General features: G+C 47.9%; 1 long non-coding RNA gene across 5 annotated transcripts; it reads right to left on the bottom strand.

Annotated features, from left to right (window-relative positions):
• Positions 1-3,736: 3,736 nt before the first annotated feature.
• Positions 3,737-10,875, bottom strand: LOC117312433 (uncharacterized). 5 transcript variants are annotated; one of them, XR_012332138.1, is made up of 3 exons: positions 10,355-10,869; positions 5,647-8,383; positions 3,737-4,917 (listed from the first exon to the last, which is right to left on the bottom strand). It is a non-coding gene; the product is annotated as an uncharacterized lncRNA (long non-coding RNA). The 5 variants fall into 5 exon arrangements; XR_004526729.2 differs by having other exon boundaries at positions 3,737-5,719; positions 5,933-8,383; XR_004526730.2 differs by having other exon boundaries at positions 3,737-7,147; positions 7,841-8,383.
• Between the last annotated feature and the right edge of the window lie 10,120 nt (positions 10,876-20,995).

Here is a 20,995-nt window from a genome sequence, read left to right as displayed (position 1 = left end):
TTGGAGAGGGGCCTTTTCGGGGAAGGGCCCTGGGAGGGGACATAACTGCTTGCACAGAGCCTTGTGAGCTCTAGCTGCATCTGGTCCAGTCCCAGACTGTCAATATCAGTGCTAAATTCCAGACGAGCATTCATGAACTGGTCTTGTCCCTGTCTGCCCTGAGCTCCCATTGCTTTCTGGGGTGAAAGACCGGAGCCTGGGGACTTGCTGCCTGGGTATTTCTACTGTCTTGGAGAGCCTGCCCCTCCCCGCCCCTCCGACAGAACACATCGGGGGTTTCTGTGCTGTGCTGTGAGTGAAAGACTACTTGGAGACAAAGGGGAGAGATAACAGGATGCTATACACAGGAAGCTCATAGATTAGTTTTCCAGAACTTTCTTTTATGGTCATTTTCTTCCAGAATAATTTTATAATAATTTTCCCAATAATTCTGTGAGGACTTTACTTGATGTTACATTAAGTCAATACTGTACATTATTCTGAGCAGAAGGGACAACTGTATGTTGTCCAGTTGTCCCTCCAAAAGCAAGGCACCTGGTCACTCCTTTTCAAGTTTTCTTTGACCTTTTGTAAAGTGTGTCATTTTTCTTCATATAGGGCACACACATTTCTCTACAGAGAGATGTTTCCAAGGAATGTTCTGTCTTGTTAATTTTTTAATTCATTCAAGAATATTGTGCAAAGCTCTAGGAATTAAGCAGTAAGCAAGACCCCTCTGTCCTACCCTCAGGATACAGTCTAGTGGAGAAGCTTACAGTCTAGAAGGAAAGAGACACTTAAGCAATAGTTGGTAATTCCAATGAACAAGATAAGTATGGGGTGCCCAGAAAGCACACTACAGGGGGACCTAGCCAGTGTAAGGATCTGGGAAGCCCTTTCTGAGGGCATAACATCTACGATTCTATCTGATTAATAGGTAGGCGGTAGCGGGACAAAACCCCACAGAGAAGGAACGGGCCAAACACTTTTTGCTTGTTTGTCCTTTGTATTTTTCTGACTGCGTATTCCAAGTACACAGGAGTGTTATTGGATATCATTGATTTTTGTATCCTCTTCTTTTACCCAACATTTATACAAAATTATTTTATTAATCCTAACATCTTTTTAGTTAATTTCTTTGGCTTGCCCTGGTAAATAAGCATACTATGTGAAAACCTAATCTTTTAAAGGCTATTTATAACTTTAATTTTTCCACCACTTGGGGCAAGAAGTTTGAAACGTTTGTTTTCTGGTGAGCAATATGGCATTTCCTCCTTTTGTCCTAATGTACAAACTTTACAGGTTACCTACCTACCTGCCGTTCCAGAATATGACGAATAGGCCCACGGCTACCCCACTTCTACCTTTCACGGAAGGAACAATGCGTTCACAGACTAAAAGGGAAAATGCACGGAGTGAAATAAACTGGAAGCCCTCCCCCTCTTCTTTCATCCAAGATGTCATCCAAGCGGGTGCCATCCCTCCTGGGTACCACAGACAGAGCCATTTTACTGTCAAAGCGAGGCTCTTGTAATGTAATACAATAGCAGATTCAAGAAAAACCCAAATGCTTCCTAGTACAATAAGGGCAAGGGCTAATGTTACGGAAAGGACAAGAAGAAAGCTCTTCTAATAGGAGCAATGCAATTGCCTTCACACACGTTAAGATTGGGTAGGCTCCAAGACAAGTTAAACCTTGCCTAGGTGAGGCATGCTTACCTCTTTGATGAACCGCTGAGGAAGCGGACACTGCAGACTGAATTAGCATCAACACACCCTCCATCACTCTCGCTGGTGCTTCTGGAATCTATTGTCTCCCCAGGGTCGGTCAGTGAGACTTGGGAAGGGATGGGGGAGGAAATTCTTGCTCCTGTGAGGAGGCATGGGGTCTCCCAAGGAAGAGGATGAAGATGGAAGACCAAGCGACTTGAAAGAGGGGACCTCATGGGCAAGGGGGTAACAAAGGGAGTGTTGGATGGGAAGGAACATCCATGGTAGATACCGTTTTCCATGATTCAGGTCTGGCTCCCTTATGTTGGGCAAAGGGTGTTGGTTGAGTTGATGAAGTTTCCAACTTCTGGTCCCCCATACTGCTTACTCATCTGAGAACTCTCCTGATGGTTCAGGAGAGAACTTCTTTTATCTCCCTGGTGTTCCTGCCTGTCTGGTCTGGAGGATGAGGAGCTGCAGTGGCTCCAAGATGGCCTGGGCTTCACCTCCATCTCTTCCTAAGGATCATAAAGCAGACTCAACACTGGAATCGGAGATGAGCCCAGATTGCACCGTTTGCTGGCTGGAGACACCTTTTGAGTCAGAAAACAAGGGGCCCTTCCATATTCCAGTTACATGATTCACGAACACATTAGAAAAAGTAAAAGGCCGACCACAGGAGGCAAGTCTCCAGGCCACCTGGAGGACCCACCAAGGCCAGCCACGCATGTGGTGGGAGCATTCAGCACAAAGTTCCATCATTAGTAGAAGCCTGATTCTCTGGCCCTCTTGGGACTGAATAAGACGCAAACCCATGTCTACCAATGAGCCTTTTCGGGAGAAGATGGCTAACCCCAAATCAGCTCTCTATCCTGCTCACACTCTGTGTATGACAGAAGAGTCTGATATATTATTCATCTCTTTGAATCCCCACAACAGGATTTTTAAGGTAAGTATTTATGATCCTAGTTTTACAGACGAAGAAACAGACTCAAACAGGTTGTGGCAGATACCATCAGTTGCCCACCCAGCAACGTTGCACCTCTCATCTTTCTTCCTAATAGAACCCTGGTTTTACTTAAGTATCCTGTCTTATCTGCGTGGCAGGCATTTCAGGGGTCCCATCCCCAGCCTGGCTGGGAGGAGGAGGAAACTCTGATTCATGCGAGCCAATCATAATGAGTCCCTTTCTCCCCTTTGCCAGTGATTGGTTTAGAAGTGGCATGAGACACACTTCTGGCCAATAGGATGTGAGGCTGTGTCTCCTAGAGAGCTTCCAGGAAATGCTTTCTTGCTGATGAAAGAGGCCCTCTGCTGCTGCTGCACACTGTTGGGTCTGCGTGGGATTCCTGGAAATGAGGCAGCCATCTTGCTATCATAGGGCGAGGTTAGGAGCCCAAGCCAATCCCTGAAGGAGGGCAGAGGAAAATGTTGGAAAGGATCTGGGCTCTTCACTCACATTGATAAGCTGCTGAATTCAACATCCCTGGAGTTACCTCAAATCAGAATTTCTTATTATAGGATCGTAAACATTTTCTTTAATGATTTGGTCATTCTGGAAAGGGATTTTTCTTATTTGCAGCCACAAGCACCCTGACAGATACAGAAGTGAGTGACTGACCTGAGGTCCTACAGCTAAGCCACTGAGCTTAGATACAATTCCGGGTCTGTAGGATTACAAATACCATACACTTTCTACTCTGCCGGGGTGGACAACAAAGTGAAGAGCAATTTCACAGGATTCTCTAGAATCCTTCCCCCACACAAGGATCTCGCTGTTAGTCAGGCATCTGTCAGCTCGTCAGTCCTAAAAAAAGACTCCATGAAAATGATTTTTTAAAAAATACAAAACAAATCTCCTTCTCTCTCTTCCCACAGTGTCTTTTCCTCTCTGAAACATCACAACTGCTTCTTATTCTGCCCATTGTGTCAAGATAACAGGATTTAATTACCAGATTTATACACCACCAGCGTGGCATAAATGCATTGGCCTGAGCTAAAATGAATGCAGTTATTAAAAAAGGAAAAGAGTTGCCGCATCACACAGTGACAGCAGACACAGAGACGACAGTTTTATTTACTTTATCTCCATGCAGGAAGCAGTTAAGCCATTTCAAAGCGATTATTGGGTTTTAATGATCCAGGACATTAAAACACATTTCTCCTGGCGACAGTGACACAGGTAAAGGAGGTGATAAATTCAAGAAATAATGGCCTGGTTTGGACAACCCCTCCCCACTCATTTGCGATGGGCCCCACGGTAGCCGTTCTCCAGGTAGTGTGGACCGCTGGCTGGGGTCCTGGGAGAACGCTGGTAAATCTTCTCGGTAGGACTGGGAGATCTTTCCAGATTAAGATTTAGCAGCGGGCTTCCCTGGTGGCGCAGTGATTGAGAGTCCGCCTGCCGATGCAGGGGACACGGGTTCGTGCCCCGGTCTGGGAGGATCCCACATGTCGCGGAGCGGCTGGGCCCGTGAGCCATGGCCGCTGAGCCTGCGCGTCCGGAGCCTGTGCTCTGCAGCGGGTGACGCCACAGCAGTGAGAGGCCCGCGTACCAAAAAAAAAAAAAAGATTTAGCAGCAGCTTTTAAGCTCCACAATGCAAACCACAGCTGGTGCTGAGCCCTGCCTCCAGGTGCCCGAGGGAGAAGGAAAAGAACTGGGAAAGTGGGAGAAAAGGTGAAAGGAAAGAAAGGGAAAAGACCACCAAACGTCATGCCGTAAAATTCTATCCACAGTGCACTCCAGCTGCTTCGCCCATCCAAGGTCAAGGCCAAGTTCCCTGGGCTAAGTCCAAGCTCCAGGAACCAGAGTCTCCTTTGTTTTCCCTGGAGCTGATGGGCACCTAGAGCTCAGGTAGGGAGAGGTTCCCAGACTGACCTGTCAGATTTCCCAGGGCCCTGAGGGAACCATCCCCAGAAAACTCAGCCAAAGCTGCTGCTCTTTGATCTGTCATATACTTTGGACTTTCACAAGAGATTTTTTTTTTTAAAGAGAAGCCACTGCTGTTTTAAAAGTTTGGAAACTGAAGATATAGGCGTACCTCTTTATTTTGCAGAGACTGAGGACCAGAGAGGGGAAGCTGAAGACAGAGAGGGAGCTGGAAGCAGTCCATCGTTCCCAGGCTGCTCCTGGAATTCTCCAGACAGAATACGGATGGCACTCGAATGGGCGATTTTCGAACTTCTAACCTCCCCAATCAGCAGCCTTGCTGACCAGTAGCTATGCCCTGTCCAGGTAAATAAGACTATGAATATGCGGCCTCCTCTTCCCAGGTGCTGTCTCTTGGATTTTCAAAGAAAAATTCAGCCATTCCTTGGGTCCTCACAATACAGTCAGAATCAACCCATCCTCCTCACATGTCACAAGGTCCTGACGTTTTGGGTAAGAGCCCTACTCTAGAGCTGTTTCCTTGGAGATATGAGGAAAATAACAACTTTGTTCGCCGTTTTCCTAACGATGTCCCCCCACTCCCCAAGCATGGCTGAAGTTTTGCAGAAATTTCTGGGCCTTTCTTCTGAGCTTAGTGGGAACACCACATTTGGATGCAGTTCTAATAAGGTCATGGTCATCAGAGGTGATTTTATGACTTAAGTGGGGCCTTGATTCTTCACCCCCGGGGAGAAAAAGCTCACAGACTGCCGAGCCCAGAGTGCTCTCCGGAAGTTGCATTTTTCTGGGAGGTCAGGGCCCCAGCATCGGGGCTGGTGAAAGGGGGCCTGGGGTGGAGCCTGTGTGAGCAGGTTTTATGATGGTAACATGGAAGGAGGAGGAGAAATCTGGGTTGGAGCTTATGAGAGGGGAATCGTTGTGCCCTTGGCTCAGAGGTGCTGAGATGCCTGGTGGGAGGGGGGTGTTGTGTAGCCACCCCTCTAGATAAGGGCGCCCCAGGGTCAACTCAAGACCTCAGATCTATAAGCGAAGCCAAAAGAAATAAAGACCATTGCTCGCTACATACCCAAATCGTGCTTACAACACAGATATGGAGACAGGCAGATTCTAGAAGGATTCACCTCTTGAGCCAGTCACCTCTTACAGAAGAAAAAGAGAAGAAAACCCAGTTGTGAGAAAAATGCCTTTAGAGAAGTAGTCCTGCAGCTGGTAGCAGCCAGTGTCTGGAGCCAGCCTGTCTGCATCACCACCAGGCTCCCCAGCGTAGAAGCCGAGCCATTCGGGGCAAATTCCTTAGCTTTTCTAAGCCTCGCTTCCCACAGCCGTGAAATGGGAATAATAATAGCACTTACCCCTTCGAGCACGTGTATTTAGAGCCCGCAGCATGTTGCCTGGCGCACTGAGCAGTGGCCGCCATCCTCAGCCAACCTCAGGCTGCTCGTCACGCTTCCCAGGAGGACTCTACGGACCCCGTCAGGCGCTGGAGGAGAAAAGCTCAAAGAGGCCTGTGTCAGTGTCTCGGAGTCACCCTGGTGCCCCACCTTGTTCTGGGGCAAGAGCAAGGTGCTCGGTCTAAGCAGCTTGGATTGAGAAGGCGCAAGAAGGGAGCACATCCTGCAATTTTTCCTGGGCTCTCGGAGAGAAGGGGAGCTGCGGGCTGCAGGACCCCAGACACCAGACTCGAGTCGACTTGCAGGGAGCCGAGGGGCCGCCCAAGGAAGTCCTTTCTCCGGATGAGAGCCGGGCACAGAGGCCAGCTCCTGGAAGAGCTCTGAGCTCCCTTCTAAGGGTCCTTTAACGGGGTTATCGTGTGTGTGCTGGGAACAGCCCTCAGGAGAACAGGAGTGAGCCTCCGTCTCAGGGGACGTTGGTGCCAAAGCCAAATGATGCCGTGCTGGCATGGGATGTCCCGCACTGGGCAAGGCTGGGACCAGGTGACCCACAGCTGGGGTGGGATGTCTGCAGCTCAGCGGCAGGGAGCACAGTCTGTGTACCAGGGAGGCCCAGGGCCAGGGGCTCCACACGCAGTCGCTGGCCTCGTCCCCACCTCACAATGAGGCAGGCACTCTGGGTCACTCTGTTTTACAGAAGAGGACCCTGGGGCGCGAGGGTGGTCAGTCAGTTGCCCAGAGTTGCAAAGTTACTTAGGATACAGAGCCAAGATCCAGATGCAGCACAGTCGGCCTCAGAGCCTGTGAGCTAAACGCTGCTCTGCACAGCCTCACCTTTCCCTGTCTCCGTGCCGCGTGTGGCTGGGCCTCTGGTGACAGAGCGGGCAGGAGCTGGCAGATCTGGGGGGCGGGCGAGGGCTGGGGCGGGCAGGCTGGCAGGCAGTTGCTGAGGTTGGTACTGCGCCGCAGCCGGGGCTGGGGGCCACACGTCCCACATCACCACCAGGGAGGAGAGCCTGCTGGGCCCGGGAGGAATCCGGAAGTTTCTTTAGCATCATTGGCTGGTTTGTTGCTTTGCGCGGCTACTGCTTTCTGCACCGAGTAGACACCTGATCCTCCACACCTGGGCTGCTTCCCCGCTCCCACACACACACACACACACACAGATCGGAGTCACTGACAGCAAGTGGGTGAGAAGAAACAGAGAAAACAGAACCAACCAATGAAAACCCTAAGGGCAGCAACAATTAATATTTAAGTTGAAAAGTGCCTGGGAACCCAAAGCGCAGGCTATTCATGTGCAAATCATATGCAAACAGGCTCCACACCTCCACACCAGGTCCCCTGTAATTATTCCGTAAACCTGTCGGGCCAGCTCTAAGGGCAGCTCCCTGTCCTGCCCCGGCTACAGGAGGGCTCCCATGCCAGGAATGAGTGAGGCTTCTGGATGGCACGCTTGGGTGAGCGTGGTGGCCCTGGGTTTCCTCTGGTCAAAGCCCCTTCTGATTCTGCGGTCTCCCTCCCACCTGCGAGAGTTCCTGACCGTGCATCCTGGCTCCCCTCACCCACCCCAGAAGGCATTCCTGAAGGTCTCCCTAGGCGTCAAATCTTGATGCCTCTGCGACACTGCCCGCCTCCGCCCCTGCTCCCTCCTCTCCGGCACCTGCTCTGGCCCTGTTGATACTAATTCCAGGGTCAGCAGCAGCCCCCCATGAGCCTCCCTTTTATATGGGCTGGGTGGGCCATGGGGCTCCCCTGACGACGCAAGCAGGGCCTTCCTGAACTTTGCATTGTTCTGCCATGGCAGGAAAACCGTTCAGGTCACCCAGCGCCAGCCCCAAACTGGAGAACCAGGAGTCTAGAGCTCACCTGCATGGTTGGGTGACCTGGACCTTCCAGGCCTCAGACCACAGACTTGAGTGAGGGGCAGGAAGTAGCCGCCTCAGGCCGGTGCTCGTCACTGCCCCCAGCCCCGCAGCCGTGACAAGAGAGGAGAAGCGCCTGAGACAAAGGCCCGGGAGCGGTTCCCAGCCAGCTGGTCCTGCAGCAGAACACTTTAGAGCATGAACTTGCCTCTCTCTCTGCCTGTATCCTTCACTCTGACTCTTCAAGTTCCAGGAGGGCAGGGACGGATCTTATCGATTCTAACCCTCAGCCTCCAGCACGGCAGACCACGACCCGCACAGATGGAGAGAAGAGCCTCGGAAGAGTCCCGCCCACGTGCGGCACCTCATCAGTGGTAACTGCCCTTGAGGATAAATGTTGACATGTCTTGTCCGCCGCTGGGTTCCCAGAGCCTGGAGCAGTGTGTTGGGAGGGAGAGGCCACTCTGGGCCAGCATCACACCATCACCGTGCCTAGAGCCGGATGCGACAGGCTGGTGGTAAGGGAGGAGCCGGCGTGTGTGCCCTGCTGGACAGCCAAGACAAGTTCTTTTTATTTTAATTGAAATATAGTTGATTTACAAAGTCTTGTTAATTTCTGCTGTACAGCAAAGTGATTCAGTTATATATATATATATATATATATATATACATATATACACACATTCTCTTTTATAATATCCTTGTCAATTATGGTTTATCACAGAGTGTTGAATATAGTTCCCTGTGCTGTAGAGTAGGACCTTGTTGTTTATCCATTCTATATATAATAGTTTGCATCTGCTAATCCCAAACTCCCACTCCCTCCCTCTCCTACCCCACCCCCCTTGGCAACCGTAAGTCTGTTCTCTGTTTGTGAATCTGTTTCTGTTTCATAAAAGTTAATTTGTGTTGTATTTTAGAGTCCACATATAAGTGATGTCATATGGTATTTGTCTTTCTCTTTCTGATTTACCTCAGAAAGTAAGTCAGAAGGACTTAGCATGTCTTTAGTAGTATGATAGTATGAAAATCTCTAGGTCCATCCATGTTGCTGCAAATGGCATTATTTTGTTCTTTTTTATGGCTGAGTAACATTCCATTATATATATGTACCACATTTTCTTTATCCATTTATCTGTTGATAGACATTTAGGTCATTTCCGTGTCTTGGCTATTGTAAATAGTGCTGCTATGAACATTGGTGTGCATGTATCTTTTCGAATTAGAGTTTTCTCCAGATATAAGCCCAGGAGTGGGTTGCTGGGTCATATGGTAGTTCCATTTTTAGTTTTTTAAGGAACCTCCATACTGTTCTCCAAAGTGGCTGCACCAATTTACATTCCCACCAACAGTGTAGGACTGTCCCTTTTCTCCACACCCTCTCCAGCATTTGTTATTTGTAGACTTTTTCTTCTTCTTTTTTTTTTTTTTTTGCAGTATGCGGGCCTCTCACTGTTGTGGCCTCTCCTGTTGCGGGGCACAGGCTCCGGACGCGTGGGCTCAGCAGCCATGGCTCACGGGCCCAGCCGTTCCGCGGCATGTGGGATCTTCCCGGACCAGGGCACGAACCCACGTCCCCTGCATTGGCAGGCGGAGTCTCAACCACTGCGCCACCAGGGAAGCCCTGTAGACTTTTTAATGATGGCCATTCTGACCACTGTGAGGTGATACCTCATTGTAGTTCTGATTTGCATTTCTCTAATAATTAGCGATGTTGAGCATCTTTTCATGTGCCTGTTGGCCATCTCTATGCCAAGATCGGTTCTGATCCTGCCCCCAAAGGGACTGATGATCCACCTGGTGAAGTACACAAGGACCGGCCTTTCCTGGCCAGTGGTGGTGATAGGGTGACCTCAGGGTGAGGGCAGCAGTATTGTTAATGCACTGAGGGGTAGGTTTCTCTAAGAAAGCCCCCAGAGGAGGGCGAGCAGAGCAGAGATTTAAATGTTGGAGTGAGACTTTAAAATAAAGGAAGAGAGAAGAAAGAACATGCTCAAGGTTTGGAAAGAGCTTGGGCCAAAATACCGACATGGCAGTAGAAAGAGCAAGGGGAGGGGAGTGAGCTGGGGCTCGGGAGTGAGTCCTGGCAGCTCCCCCCATGGCTCCTACGTAATCATTTATTGATTCAGCGACACCCAGGACTAACTGGGTCCCTTGCTCCACTGGACATTTACTGAGCATCTGTGTGCCCAGCACTGTGCTGGCCCCAAAACAAAGCCCTACCTTGGGCAGCTTCTGTACCAATAGAAGAGGTGGTCACCAGACAAAGCCGTGATGGACCACCTGCTTTGAGAGGGAAAAATATAAAACATCTACCGTACCAGACATAAATAATTAGGTAAAAAGTGAGATTAAAGTGCATACCATTTTCAGAAATATTAAATTGCTGGGGGGAGATGTGCATCTGAGATCTGAAGAACTATAATAATATAATTTATAGTAATATAATAATAGTAATATAAAGTAATAGATACAGTAATATAATAATAAAGGGCACTGTATTTTAATTACAACTCACCTGGTTGCAAAGAAGAGAAACTCAGTCATAGTAGTGAAAGGACACAGGACAATTTTATGACATCGAACAGCAGGATACATCTGGAGCTCTGCAGGAACTGTGCCTGGGACTGGGGTGCGGGGACTGGGGTGCCATTGAGAGGGGCAGCAGCCCCCTCCCTACCTTGTTTCTTCTCCGCTCTTTTCTCACTGCACCTCTCTTCATGCTCCTCTCTCTGGCTTCCTCTGCTTATCCAGGGTCTCTGTTTAGGCTGGCCATGGCTCCGACTGTGGCCATGACCTTTGGACCCCCTGACAGCTAATTCCCAGGGTATCCATTCCAAATTCCTGGGAAAGACCCTTAGTGGGTTCAGTGCATTTGTTTGGGTGTCAGCTGAACCACTGCAGCGAGGAGACCGCAAATCACAGTTAAACAAGAGCATCTGTTTTCTCTCCTGAGAGTCTGCCACGGCAGCCCTTCTCTGCAAAGTTCTCCGAGATCCAGGCTCCTTGCATTTTGTTATTCCATCATCCTAGGGTGGCGACTTTGCCTAAATGGTCCAAGATTGCTCACCACCACACCCATACCGCAGGAGCCCTGGAATGGCATGAGTCACCTCCACTCCCAGGGCCCGAATTTATCCACATGACTAAGCCTGGCCTCAAAGTTGCCCAGGAAATGCCTCTTTGCTAGGCTGTCAACGCGTGGCAAGCAGCCGTCTCGGGTACACGGTACATGCAGGTGCCTTAGTCATGGTGGCGGGACGGAGGGAGAGCCTAGGAGGGCCGCGTGGTGGAAACAGGGCAGCCTGGGCACTCCCTGCAGCAGAGGCCAGTGAAGAGAGCTGAGACCCAGTGCTCAGCCAGGACAAGTCCACCCCCTGCTGAATCCATACCTGGCCCTACTCTACACATGGTGCAGTTATGCAGCCAGACCTCCCACCTGCTGAAGCACTGAGGATAAACCTTTAGGGAAGGGACCAGGAGAGAGGACAACCATGGGGCCAGTGGTGTGGGAGAGTCTTTGGAATTTCATCTCAAAGGAAACACTTTATGTGCGCCAAGGTTTGAGAAGGAGAAGAGAAAACAGAAGATAGACAATGGACAGTTTACAGGGGTCAAGTTCAAATAAAAGGACTTCTAGGTGAGTTCCAGTGAACCCTCTTACTCCGTTTCCTCATCGAGATAAAAAGTGCCCTGGAAGGGTGGTAGAGAAGATTATTTGAGGTAATGAATATACAGCACCAGGAGTATTCCTAGCACACAGTAGGCACTCAATGAATGGCCGTTGTTTTAGATTGGAGTGCACAAAGATGGGGCGCCCAGTTCAGGGGATGTGTCCCTCTGTACTTCTTAGTCCAGACCCTTGGGCATTTTTCTTCCCCGCTTCCAGTTCTTGGGGAGGCAGTTCTCCTATTCTAGGGCGCATAGAATTACTCCTGACTCCCAGAGATTCTGATTGTGGTAGGTCTGGGGTGGACCCAGGAATGTGCATGTTCTAGCCAGGAAATTGGGGTCAGGTGGTTGAAGGGCTGAACTTTAAGAAATCCTGCAGAAAAGGAATGTCCATCTCTTAGGCTGACTTTGCTCATCAGCACCATCATAGTCTTATTGTACATGATGGTCCACGTTGCGGTCCTAGGGATACAGCTTCTCTGATTACCTTTTATGTGGGGCTCCTGGGTCCCAGGGGATGGAAAAGGCATTGTGGGAGAGAGGGCGAGGTGATGGGTGGCTTATTTGGTCATAAAACTTCATGTGACGCGTCCACAAGCCCCATAAAGCCCCCCAACACACACCCACAAACTTCCATGAGAAAACTGTCTCCCGTTTGGGCACATCTGCCATCGTCGCAGGGACCAGAATGTGCAGACCAGTCACAGACACTGAAACACTCTTAATAGTGGGGCTGGGTGAAGCCAAGCTCAAGTGTGAAAGGCTTCCTCAGGGAGCTGACAGATCCTTTGAGAGCCCAGGTCATTTCAGACTTGAACCTAAGTCATCTCGGCTGACACCTCAGCCGTGACCTCTGGTGCCCTGAGTGAGGTGAGGGTCTGGCCACAGATGACCCAACTGCAGCACCCCCCCCCCCGAAGTTCTTCCTTCTCATGCCTCAGACACAGAGCAGGCCCTTGGTTCTCTGTATATGATATTCATTGGATTTTTTTCCCTGATTACAGAAGAAATATGAAATCATCATAAAAAGTGTTTTTTGAGAAAATGGCACAAAGACAACAAAAAGCCACCTGTACTCCTATTATCCCAAAATAAACATTAACATTTTAGAGTAACACACTGCTAGTTTTTCCTATGCATATATTTACATAAAATTGCATACATCGAATTCGGATTTCACCAAATCCTTGCTCTGTAACCTGCTTGTTTCACTTAACAATGTATAATAATTTTCCACATCATCAAATGGTCTTTGACCATCTCATTTTTAATAGTTCATCATATTCTAACATAAGGATGCACAACAATTTCATTTAGACATTTAGCTTAGTTCTATTGTTTTTGTTTTCATTTCTTTTATTTTGCTATTATAAATCTGATTGCATGTCAGTTATGGTTTTTCTCAGGATTGATTATGGGAAATTAAATTCTTAGATCAAAGTTTTTTGTTTTGTTTTGTTTTAAGTTTTAGATACACATCACCAAATTGTGAATATTCAAGTAATGCTTACAGAAGGGACCATGAGGACCAGGGATTCACATTAGGCAGTAGGGGACGAAGGAGGCAGTGTCACCCGAGGGCTGTCTCACCCTCGCTTCTGACACCACAAAGGGGACTTTTGTCAAGCTTGGAACGTTAGGTGGACCCCATCCCCCTCAACCCCCCCTCCCCCCCCAGATCCGGAGCCCCTTAACGATCTATAGACGCTTTCTCTTCTGTGACTATACCCAACCCATCTTAGGGATTCTATGCAAATCTTTATCTGGCCTACAGCAATTATTTCTGAAAACCAGACTTTTGACAGAAGTGCCTTTAACTTTTTTAAAAATAGCATTTTTAGTGCATGCTGTTATCATTGTTACTTATTCAAATGTGTTGACGGGGGAGTGGGTGGAAGGTTTGCATTGGCATGGCAACCAGCGACTAACTGAACTCCCTCCACAGCCCATGATGGCTTCCCTGACTTACCAGGGCCAGAGATGGATGTGTTTTCCCTGTGTGTCCTTGGCTCAGGGTAGAGAAAATGTTATCCACCCCTGAGCTAACCTTTTTCTATTTCATTTATATTTTCCATTTGTGCCGTCTTTGGGGCTGATAGGTTTAGCAAGTTTACTTCCCACCTGGGAAGTAAGCTTTGTTTTCATCTACAGTTACCTCGTTTAGACTGTACAACATGTTCCCAGATTAAAATAGCTAATACCGTGGTACTGTGGTACCAGGCCTTCTGCAACGTGCTTTATATATGTCATACATATGTCACATATATGCTTCATATATGTCACTTCTTCTAATCTTTAAAGAAACTCTGTGATGTGGATACTATCATTACCACCCTTTCTTAAACAGATGAGGAAACTGAGGTGGAGATCAAAGGGCTTGCTGAAGGGTACAGAGTTCACAAGATGAGGATTTGAACCTGAGCAGTTGGAGTCCCAAGGCTGAGGGTCCATCCCCTCCCTCACCCTGGTATCTTCCCTCTGTTGTGGGGAACTGGGATTGAGTGGACCAGTCCATGGTCAAGCACAAGCTTCTGTTTCATGTTCTAGTCCTTGAACACACTCTTTCTCAGAGTTTCTAGGCTGGAGAGTGTGAGCACATCATTCTGTCTTCATGTAGACGTTCATTCTCTTATTTGCCTGGTTTAACAATCCCTGGAAATTAAACAAGATATCCCTCTCCTTTCTTTTAGTCACACAAATAGTACCCAAACCTCATTGACTCTCAGTTCCTTCAACTATAAAACGTAAAACCTAAAAGCTGTCTCACATGAGGACCAAGAAGATGACATGGGAAGGTCCCAGCACATAGTAGGTGCTCAATAAAGCTTACTTCCTTCCCTCCCTTGTCAGACTTCCAGTGGTAACCTGACTCCATTGCTGAGCTTCTGGTCTACGGGAATCGCTGACATCTCTGTGCTCCTCCTGAAGGCAGGGGGCAGATCTGACATTCTCCTTTGGAGGGCTCTGCCCTGGCCCCATCAGGACCCATGGTGGTGTGGATCCCGACCTGGTTCTCCCATGAGCCATGAGGCCCGAAGTTGCCGAGTGCAGAGCAGGGAGCTCAGGCCTAGGAGAGAAGTGGATGTGGGTTCACACCAGCATGGGGAGCCCTTCAGGGGTTACTGAAAGAGCAACTCTAACTCCTGGGCAATGGCCTATTAGTCACTTGCTGGCTTCATAGTATCAAAACAAAGAACACTAGTGACCAATGCCTGATGAAACCCTTGGGGAGAACTGTAAAAACACAAAGGAGGAAACGATTGGACAAGAACAGTTCTGAGTAAAGGGAAGTAAGAAGTCTGAATGAACAATGACGTGAACCTGGGCTGGTACTCTGTGCAACTCCGCTGAAACTGTGGGCAACACAAAACAGAAGGATATGTACCAAAATTTGACAGTATCTTCCTCTGGGTGATTCAGCTGTGGGTTGTTTTCTACTTTTGTGTTTGACACAAAATTTTCTCCAATGGACATTTTCTTATTGTGTAATCAGGGAAAAAAATTAACATACTTTTTAAAGATCACAATCATTTTACTGGGATTATAAGGCTAGGAAGATCATTTTTCCACTTGAGCTGGTAGATTAGGTTCTGTCAAGAACACTGGACCATATATTCATTCAGCAGATCCATTGAAAACATGTCAAGCACTGTCCCAGGCCAAGCTCTGGATTCTGTGATAGGAGGGACGTGAACAAGTTGGGAAAGTTTGAGAGAAGGGTCACTGGAGAATTAAAGTTTTATCAGTTAAGATAAGCCAGGTCAGTGCTACTCACACTCCTAGATGAGCCCCATCAGCATAAGCTATTAGAAATGCAAATTCTCGGGCTTCCCTGGTGGTGCAGTGGTTGAGAGTCCGCCTGCCGATGCAGGGGACACGGGTTTGTGCCCCGGTCCGGGAGGATCCCACATGCCACGGAGCGTCTGGGCCTGTGAGCCATGGCCGCTGAGCCTGCACGTCTGGAGCCTGTGATCCGCAAGGGGAGAGGCCACAGCAGTGAGGGGCCCGCATAACGCAAAAAAAAAAAAAAAGAAATACAAATTCTCAACCCACACCCCCCAAAAGCACTGAATCAGAATCTCTGGGGCAGGGCTCTGAAATCTGTGTTTTAACAAGCTCTCTAGATGGTTCCGGAGCAAGCTACAGAATCGGAGGAGCACTGGGCTAGGATGTGCCGCAGTAACAAATAACCCTCACATCTCAATGGCTCATGGTGACAAAGATTGCTTTCTTGCTCACAAAACTTGTCCACCGTGGGCCGGTTGTGCTCTTCTCCAAGACCCGGGCTGGTGCAGCCGGCACCCTCTGTCTGAACATCGCCAGTCCTCATGGCAGAGGGAGACGAGAACATGGCAAGCGGTGATCTCACTCTTGAAGCTTCAGCTAAGCACTGTCTTTGCTCACACTTCATTGGCCGAAACAAGACGTGACCAAGTCTGCCATCAACGGAGTTGGCATCAATAGGAATTTTTCCCAGGAAAGGGCAAGGAACTTCTTTAAAAGCTTTTTATTTTGAGATAATTGTAGATGCACATGCATTGTAAGAAATAATACAAAAGAGAGCCTGTGCACCCTTCCTGCAGTTTCCCTCCATGGTAACATCCTGCGCGACCATCCGAACCACAACCAGGAAATTGACGTTGAGACCACCCACCAGCCTTATTCAGGTGTCACCAATTTTACATGCTCTCATGTGTGTTTATGTGTGTGTTTACTTCTATGCAATTTTATCACACAGCAGATCTTTTTGAAGATTAAACTCCACCAGGTAGAGTTAGGACAGTTTAACTAGGAAGGTAAGGCAGACATCTCTCTGCTTAATAGGATTCCTATCTGTGAAAAAGTAGTTTATGGAGAATAATGGGACTAACCCAGAGAAAACAAGAGGTTTTTAACCTGTCCTGAGGAGTCTGTAAATGCAGTAGACATCTGTGGATTTGGCCTCCCAGCAGCCATGCCCCCTTCCGGTGAACTTGTATTTCGCTTTGGGAAACCATCCCTCCCCCGGGGACCACACGTGCAGGTGGTTGAGCCCATCCTGAGCTCTGAGGGCGGGTACCTGGCTCAGCCCTGGCCTTGCCACATGTTCTAGCCCCCTATCTATCCATTGCTGATTCAGGGACGGACACTGTATGGTCAGGCCACTCAAGACAGCTGTTCTCTTGCTGTCCAACCAGTGCATCGCCTGCCCAGCCAGTGCCTGCTTCACCTACACCCCACTCACCTGACTGACCTTCCAATACTTGCCCCAGGCCCCAGCTAGTGATTGTTCTTATCAAAGGGGTAGTGCGGGGCGTGCCCCTCTGCTGGTCTCCCTGGTAACTAATGAGCCCACCTGACGTCAGTTCCCCCCGTAACTGGTCACCTCCCCTTCTCCCTGGGAGCAAAGCTTGCCTGCCATGTCCTGCCCGCCGTCCACCACACATGGTAGGGTGTCACACCAGAACCTTGCTCCACACAGGTAAGCTCCAGCTTCCATGAAACCACTGATGTCTCTGTTCCTGACTCCGGGCTCTTTCTTCAGTCTTGAAGCTGGGCAAGCACAGGTACCGTAGGCCTGTGGGGTGTAGCCCAACAGACACATAAACCAAGCTGACTGCTGACCCAGGACTTTTTACTAAATCTATTGATGAGGACCACCGGATAAAGAATGTCTGGCTGGGGATGAAATCAACACTAAAAGACCAAGAAAGGAGACCAGTTCCTGGGGCATTGTATGATTATGACCCCTTGGATCTAGCCATGCCTGAAGCTTCACTACTTGTAGACTCTCCAGCTAAACGAGCTAAAGAAATCTAACTTTTTCTTTACATTGTTGTTTAAACTGGCTTGAATTGGGTTTCCTGACACACGTTCCTAAAGTCTTTGAGTCCTGACTTACCTTATTCCCAATGCTAGACATGGTAGCCAAAGGAGGGTGGGGGTAGTTCTCCTCTTCCGGAGGGTTTCAATGAAATAGGTACATGGAGAGGGGCACACACACACATACATACGCGTGTGTGTACATCTGTATTTTCCCCATCTACCTAAGCCCTGTTCAGAAACTACCTAAAAAAGTCAGACCACAAACCCAAGAAAATGGAAGAAACCCTCTTCTCATGCTTTTCTTTCTTGGGTTTCCCCATACCTGTAAGAGAACTTTCAGATCTGAAAAAAATTGTGTAGAGGGACTCTACATTACTGAATGTTTATGATGGTAAGACTGATTTTACTGGGCAAATTTTGAGTCTAGTAACTGAGAAGGCTCTGAGATGAATGCCATCCTCAGGGTTTTGCGATGTTATTTTGCCTCCCAGGGGTTTCCAAACCAGTCTAAGTGTTCACATGATGATGCAGGTAAAGGCCGCCAGATTGACGCTTTTTCCTTCTTGAAAGAAAGGTGCGTGGGGTCAATAAAATATGCAGATGAAGCCTCAAACTTTGGATCATGTATGATGCAGGTGTTTTAAGTTTCCTTGATGCGGACAAATGCAGCTCTGAGAGTTGCTTTGGGAGTTTTGTCTTGGGTCGTTTGCAGAAGGCGGAAAGTTGGGCAGGAAATCGTCAAGGAGGGGGAAGTATTAGCCACCAGCCCGCGAAGACCTCTTCTCAGAGTTCAGGGAGGCTGTAAAGTGCCAGGACGTGTCAGCACCAACCACCCCCAAAATGCAAGATCCTCCCAGAAAGCTACTTGAAAAAGTGTAAAAAGTGAGCCCTAAATTGTGAAGTTACACTTAGTTCTTCCGCTTACTCTGAAGAGCGGCCATTTGGCTGCCATCGTGTTTCTGAAACTCACTGTAAGGAACGTTGATGCCGATGGAAACTTAATTGTGGCCTGTTCTGAAGCCTTATCCTTTTGTGGGAAGTTACAGGTGAGCTTTCTGAGTCCTGTTTTCGATGGTCTGTCACTTCAGCAGGGCCTTTCTCCTCAACTGAGCTGTCAGAGCAGAGGCAGCGGTGCTGGTGCTGTCTCGGTAGCTGTGCGGGGAAGCCTGTGGTCCGAGGACGCCCGCGCCCAGCTCAGCTTTGCCACTTCACAGCTGTGTGAGCGCGGCATGTTGCCTATCCTTTTTGAGCCTTGGCTTTCTTATGTGTGAAATATAATGCTAATACCTATCTCACAGCTTTGTGGTGAGATTACAAGTAGATAATGGATTCATGATCCCTTTGTAAACAAAAAAGCACCATAGACACATGAGATGTTATTTTCCAGACCCCTAAGGTCATGTTTCAGAAGGTGCATAGTAGGTTCTCATGCACACACACACACACACACAACCATGAAAGCAGCCCTTTGTGGGGAGAATGTGATTCTCTATTATGGAATAAGTTTATTAAAAATATGACGGGTAGGTTTTTATACCTAAGGGCTTATCTATTGAAAATAATCTGAAGGGACCCAATTTTGAAGGAGGGTAAGAATGCAAAATCTCGTGAGTCCCTCCAAATGCTGAAAAGGACAAGAGGAAGTTTTGGAACTGACTCTTGTGTTCCTTGTTGTTGGCTAGCTGTAGCGTAGTTGTGAGTACACAGTTTTTGGAGCCAGAACAACCAGAGCTTGAATCCTTGCCTATATGGTCTTAGGCACGTTTCCTTCTTTATGGCCTCTGAGCTGTTTTCTCATCTGTAACACTGGAATTCAAATACATACCAGGGAGGGTCAGTATGAGGATTAAATGAGATAATGCAGGGGAAGCTCTTAGCCCAGTGTTTGGCCAGAAGTAAATGCCAAGAATGGCTATTATGTGAGGAAATTTGGGATTCCAGGAGAGTTAAAGAAAAGTAGTTTTTTCAAGGCAATGCAGAAAATAGAGACACATAAAATCTATCCAAGGGTTGTCAACAGATTAGGCTCTATCTTTTCAGTAGCTTTCAAGCCACTGATTATTTTCTCTCTCCTTCATTGTCACCTCAACTGTGTGTTGCTCTGATTTCCTATAAACCCTGGACCCCAACAGGGAAACCCTGTGGAAATGAAACACTTAATGATATTCCAACTCTCAGAAAGATTCAGTAAGGGCAGCTCTGCTCTGGGTGATGCTCTGCGTTAAACCGCCCGATGAAGAGTCTATTCCTAGCATTGAGACCGTTAGAGGAGAGGTTTGAACAGAGGGGCAGGCTAGGGAAACTGGATGGATTCCCAGATCCAACCGAGTCAAGTTTTTCCAGTTCTGCTTCATCGTGCTGCTTGAAATAAATTCCCAGAACATAAGATTCTGCCATCATTTTTTTTAAAAAAGTCCCAAAGCCCCATATAAATGTTATTTGATTGATCAGCTTCTTGAAGATAGTCAAAGCTGTTTCCCTTGCCATCAGGAAGGAAATAATCAAGAGCTGATGCTGGTTAAATGGGGAATATTTTAGAAATTCCATAAACAGTATTTTTAGTGTTCAATCATACCTCATCTTAGGATAGGAAAATAGCATCTCACTTGCTTTCTTTCTCACTCCAAGCATGAGCTACAAATCACATTTATATAGTAAAATGACAGATCTCCCCAATGGTTTGAGGGAGGAATGAAGACTGTATCTTATTCAACATTATATGCATAGCCCAACACAGCTGCTGGAATAGATAATAATCTGGATAAGCATATAAATATAAGATTTCTCAAAAGAATAGTTTTGCCTTCAACAAAAATACTAACTAGGGCTTCCCTGATGGTGCAGTGGTTGAGAGTCCACCTGCCAACGCAGGGGACAAGGGTTCGTGCCCCCGTCCGGGAAGATCCCACATGCTGCAGAGCGGCTGGGCCCGTGAGCCATGGCCGCTGAGCCTGCGCGTCCGGAGCCTGTGCTCCGCGACGGGAGAAGCCACAACAGTGAGAGGCCCGCATACCGCAAAAAAACAAAAAACAAAAACAAAAATACTAACTAGTTAGAAAGAGTTGTACACAGGTAAGCCTGTATAGATGACTAAAGCACTTCCATAAACATTTATTGAAACCCTACTCTGTGCCACAAATGTGCTGTGCTAAGGATACAAAAACAAACATGACTTGGTTCCTGCCTTCGTAAGGTTCAGTCTAATAGGAAAAAAGTCAAGGTTCTTGGTTGCAGACAATATGATCCATTCTAGCTAGTTTAAGCTGAAAGGGGTTAATTAAGGTTTATAAATATCTCACAAAATCATTGGGAAGAAACAAGCTCCAGGCTGGGTTTCCAAGACTCCACCAAAATAGCTTTTGCCAAAAGACAAGCTATCCTTGCCACAGACAAGAACCTCTGAAATGGAAAGCCATCACCACCACGGCTGGCTCTGTAACCACATCACGTCTGCCATTACCGGAGCCAGCAGAAAGAATGGTCCATGTCCTGCTTCTTTTCCCATGAAAGTTAGATCTGAATCCAAGTCTTGCATGAGTGTATCTGACTGGCAGATCATAAATCAGTATCTGTACTCTAGCGCAAGAGTCTGGGAAACATAAGGCATTCTTTGATGGGAATGTGAGATTTATACCATGGGGAACCAGCAGAATATGGAGAAGCAGTTCAAAAGTTTTGAGGT

The sequence above is a fragment of the Tursiops truncatus genome, chromosome 5 (genome assembly GCF_011762595.2).
Source record: "Tursiops truncatus isolate mTurTru1 chromosome 5, mTurTru1.mat.Y, whole genome shotgun sequence".
NCBI lineage: Eukaryota > Metazoa > Chordata > Mammalia > Artiodactyla > Delphinidae > Tursiops > Tursiops truncatus.
Note: the sequence above shows the minus strand (reverse complement) of the source record. Positions and strands in the feature narration are given on the sequence as shown.